The 5,107-nt window shown below is 46.7% G+C and overlaps 1 non-coding gene across 1 annotated transcript; it reads right to left on the bottom strand.

Annotated features, from left to right (window-relative positions):
* On the bottom strand, positions 1-217 carry LOC126940090 (small nucleolar RNA U3). The gene has a single exon (XR_007720606.1). It is a non-coding gene; the product is annotated as a small nucleolar RNA U3 (small nucleolar RNA).
* Between the last annotated feature and the right edge of the window lie 4,890 nt (positions 218-5,107).

Below are 5,107 nucleotides of genomic sequence, written 5' to 3'. Positions count from 1 at the left end.
ACCACTCAGACCGTGTTCTTTCCCTCTTACTCCCCAAAAATGGAGAGAAGAACGATCATCAATGGCAAATGGCGGTTGCAGTGAAGCAACACCAAATGCCGGCTTCACGCTCAGGAAAGAACACTACGTCTCTTCCTCGTGGTTTTCGGTGCTCTACACATTCAGAGAAACTTCTCTAGTAACAAACTATAGAAATGATCCCTGAAAGTATAGTCTTAGCGTTCAGCTTGCAGCCTCTGCTGGGTCTACATCTGCTGCTAACTTTTAACTGATGGCGAGATACTTTCGCTATTCCCGATACCATTAGGAAAAAAATAGAAAAATAATTTGCCAACAACATCTTTTCGAATATTATCACTTAACAAATTTTAACGTTTTAGGCGGAAACGTGATTTTAAAAAATTGTTTTAAGAAGTTTAAAAACAGGCATGCTTAATTAGCATAATACCGAATGACAGCCAATCACAGCCTGAATTTTTAAAGCGGGAAGTGTGTGCTCCTGGTGTGCTGCGGCCGCCTGTAATCCGGTAATCCCAGCGTTTTGAAAACCAACACTGAGGCCCAGTCGGGAAGATCCTTTGTTCTATGAGTTCGAGATCAGCCTAGGCAATCTAGCCTAGGGATCTCGTCTCTACCAAGGGAAAAAAGGAAAAAATAAATAAAAAATGAGCTGAGTGTGGTGGCACCGCCTACAGGCCCAGCTACTCCGGAGGCTGAAGCGAGATGATTGCTTGAGCTAGGGAAGCTGGCTGAGTCCGAAACTGCAGTGCACTTTGACAGACAAGAGTGAGATCTTGACTCTTTTTTTTTGTTTTTTTTTGTTTTTTTTTTGAGACAGAGTCTCGCTCTGTTGCCCAGGCTGGAGTGCAGTGGCGCGATCTCGGCTCACTGCAAGCTCCGCCTCCCGAGTTCACGCCATTCTCCTGCCTCAGCCTCCCGAGTAGCTGGGACGACAGGCGCCCACCACTGCGTCCGGCTAATTTTTTGTATTTTTAGTAGAGACAGGTTTTCACAGTGTTAGCCAGGATGGTCTTGATCTCCTGACCTCGTGATCCGCCCGCCTCCGTCTCCCAAAGTGCTGGGATTACAGGCGTGAGCCACCGCGCCCGACGAGATCTTGACTCTTAAAATCATTTTTTAGGGGGGATGGTACAAAAGAGACATAAAATGTACTTTTTTTTTTTTTTTTTTTTTTTGAGATGCAGTCTCGCTCTGTCGCCCAGGCTGCAGTTTGCAGTGGTGCGATCTCGGCTCACTGCAACCTCCAACTCCCAGGTTCAAGCAATTCTCCTGCCTCAGCCTCCCGAGTAGGTGGGACTACAGATGTGCACCGCCACGCCTTGCTAATTTTTGTATTTTTAATAGAGACGGGGCTTCACCATGTTAGCCAGGATGGTCTCTACCTGTTGACCTCGTGATCTGCCCGCCTTGGCCTCCCAAAGTGCTGGGATTACAGGCTTGAGCCACCATGCCCGGCAAAGTGTATCATTTTAACCATTTTTCACATATACAATTCAGTGGCATTAAGTACATTCATGTAACCAATGGCATGTAACCATCACCATTATTTATCTCCAGAACTTTTTCGACATCCCAAACTGAAACTCTACCCATAAAACAAACTTCCCTTTCCTCCCTCTGCCCAGACCCTTTTAAGCACTATTCTACTTTCTGTTTCTATGAATTTGATTCTTGTAGGTATCTCTATAAGTGGAAACATGCAATATTGTCCTTTTGTATCTGGTTTATTTCACTTAGAATTATGTTTTCAGGCCGGGTGTAGTGGCTCAGGCTTATAATCCCAGCACTTTGGGAGGCCGAGGTGGGCAGATCATCTGAGGCTGGCAGTTCGAGACTAGCCTGACCAACATGGAGAAACTTTGTCTCTACTAAAAATAAAAAATTAGCCGGGCATGGTGGCGCATGTCTGTAATCGCAGTTACTTGGGAGGCTGAGGCAGGAGAATCGCTTGAACCCGGGAGGCAGAGGTTTGTGGTGAGCCGAGATTGTGCCATTGCACTCCAGCCTGGGCAACAAGAACAAAACTCCATCTCAAAAAAAAAAAAAGAGAGAAGAAATTATGTTTTCAAAGTTCATGTTGTAACATGTTGCAGAATTTCACTCCTTTTTCAGGCTGGAGTGCAATGATTCATGACAGCTCACTGCAGCCTTGACCTCCAATGCTCAGGTGATCCTCCCATATCAGCCTCCTGAGTAGCTGGGAGTACAGACACATGCCATCACAACTGGCTAATTTTGTTTTTTTTGGTTTTTCTTTTTTGTTTTGTAGGGAGAGGATTTCACCACATTGCCCAGGCTGATCTTGAACTTCTGGGCTCAAGGGAACCACCCACCTAGGCCTCTCAAAGTGGTGGGACTACAGGCGTGAGCCACCACACTCAGCTGTTTTCTTTTTTCCTTTTTCTTTTTTTTGAGATGGAGTCTCACTCTGTCACCAGGCTGGAGTGCAGTGGCATGATCTTGGCTCACTGCAACCTCCGCCTCCACGGTTCAGGTGATTCTCCTGCCTCAGCCTGCCTGAGCTGGGACTACAGGTGCGCGCCACCATGCCCAGCTAATTTTTGTATTTTTAATAGAGATGGGTTTTCACCATGTTGGCCAGGCTTGTCTTGAACTTCTGACCTCAGGCGATCCGCCCACCTCGGCCTCCCAAAGTGCTGGGATTATAGGCATGAGCCACTGCGCCCGACTCCAGCTGTTTTCTTAATTACATTTTTGAATTGTTCCATAATTGGACCTGGTGCGGTGGCTCAGGTCTATAATCCCAGCACGTTGGGAGGCTGAGGTGGGCGGATCACCTGAGGTCAGGAGTTTGAGACCAGCCTGGTCAATATGATGAAATCCCATCTCTACTAAAAATACAAAATATAAAAATTACCCGTGCTTGGTGGTGGGTGCCTGTAATCCCAGCTACCTGGGAGGCTGAGGCAGGAGAATCTGTACTCCAGCCTGGGCAACAAGAGCAAAACTCTTTAAAAAAAAAATAAATAAATAAATAATAAGAAAACCCTCAACTGGTTTTGGTGAGTTGATCTTGTGTTCTGAAACTTTGCTGCATTTGCTTATTAGCTCTAGTAATTTTTGTATGTGTGTTATTTGGGATTTTCTATATTTATAGAGATAGTTTTGTTTCTTCTTTCCCAATTTGGTGCCTCTTATTGCTTTTTCTTACCTAAAGGCTTTGGCTACAACTTCTAGTAAGATGTTGACTAGCAGTGGTAAAAGTGAACCTCTGTGTCTTGTTCCTGATCTTAGGGGGCGTATGATGATAACTATGGGTTTTTCGCAAATGCCTTTTATTTTACTTATTTATTTTTTTCTTTTGAGACGGAGTTTCTGTCCTGTTGCCCAGGCTGGAGTGCAATGGCACCATCTCGGCTCACCGCAACCTCTGCCTCCTGGGTTCAGGCGATTCTCCTACCTCAGCCTCCCAAGTAGCTTGGATTACAGGCATGTGCCACCACACCTGGCTAATTTTGTATTTTTAGTAGATACATGGTTTCTCATGTTGGTCAGGCTGGTCTCAAACTCCCGACCTCAGGTGATCCACCCACCTCGGCCTTCCAAAGTACTGGGATTATAGGCACAAATCACCACGCCCAGCCTAATTTCTGTTCTTTTTCTTTCTTTCTTTTTTTTTTGAGATGGAGTTTCACTTTTGTTGCCCAGGCTGGAGTACAATGGCACCATCTCGGCTCACCACAACCTCCGCCTCCTGGGTTCAGGCGATTCTTCTACCTGGGCCTCCCAAGTAGCTTGGATTACAGGCATGTGCCATCGTGTCCAGCTAGTTTTGTATTTTTATTAGAGTCGGTGTTTCTCCATGTTGGTCAGGCTGGTCTCGAACTCCTGACCTCTGGTGATCCACCGGCCTTGGGCTCCCAAAGTATTGGGATTACAGGCGTGAGCCACCGCACCCGGCCTAATTTCTTTTCTTTTAAGCCACCTAGTTTGTGGGACTTTGTTACAGCAGCTCTAGAAAGCTAATGCAAGCACCTCCTATGTGCTAGACACTGCACCAAACACTGGAGACTTTAGTGGTAAAGAAGATGGCTAAGACTCTAGTCCTTAAGAGTGCTCAGGCCGGGCGCAGTGTCTCACACCTGTAATCCCAGCACTCTGGGAGGCTGAGGCGGGTGGATCACGAGGTCAGGAGATTGAGACCATCCTGCCTAACACGGTGAAACCCCGTCTCTACTAAAAAAAATACAAAAAATTAGCTGGGCGTGGTGGCGGGCGCCTGTAGTTCCAGCTAATGGGGAGGCTGAGGCAGGAGAATGGCATGAACTCGGGAGGCGGAGCTTGCAGTGAGCCGAGATCGCACCACTGCACTCCAGCCTGGGCGACAGAGCGAGACTCCATCTCAAAAAAAAAAAAAAAAAAAAAAAAGACAAAGAGTGCTCAGTCCAATGAGAGAGGCAGACTTGTCTTTCGCTGTCTTTGCTATGAAAAGAATTCTGCTTTTCCCGGACGCTGCCTGGACAGATCTTAGCTCGGCATTTAAGGCCCATCCTGACCACCCTTCCAGCCTCTCCACTTTCACATTCCTCTAACCACTGTTTGCAGTTTTTTGGAAACGATGAACTCTTTCTGGTTCACCAAACAGGCAACGTTGTTCTGTGCCTCCTCTGACTCACAATGAGCCAGTCACTTGTCTGTCTCCCCTCTAGATTGCAAGGATAGGTCTTATGGATTTTTTTTTTTTTTTTTTGAGACGGAATCTTGTTGTCACCCTGGCTGGAGTGCAGTGGTGTGATCTCAGCTCACTGCAACCTCTGCCTTGCAGGCTCAAGTGATTCTTGTGCCCCAGCCTCCTGAGTAGCTGGGATTACAGGCGCACACCACCATGCCCGGCTAATTTTTTGCATTTTTAGTAGAGATGGGGTTTCACCATCTTGGCTAGGCTGGTCTTGAACTCTTGACCTCAAGTGATCTGCCCACCTCAGTCTCCCAAAGTGCTGGGATTACAGACGTCAGCCACCGCGCCCAGCCAGGTCTTATGAATTTTTAAAATCACTCATATTGCTTACCAAACTGCCTGGCACAAAGTGTTCAAAGGCTGTTGAAGAAAATGAGATTAAAACAA

Source organism: Macaca thibetana, chromosome 16 (genome assembly GCF_024542745.1).
Source record: "Macaca thibetana thibetana isolate TM-01 chromosome 16, ASM2454274v1, whole genome shotgun sequence".
NCBI lineage: Eukaryota > Metazoa > Chordata > Mammalia > Primates > Cercopithecidae > Macaca > Macaca thibetana.
Note: the sequence above shows the minus strand (reverse complement) of the source record. Positions and strands in the feature narration are given on the sequence as shown.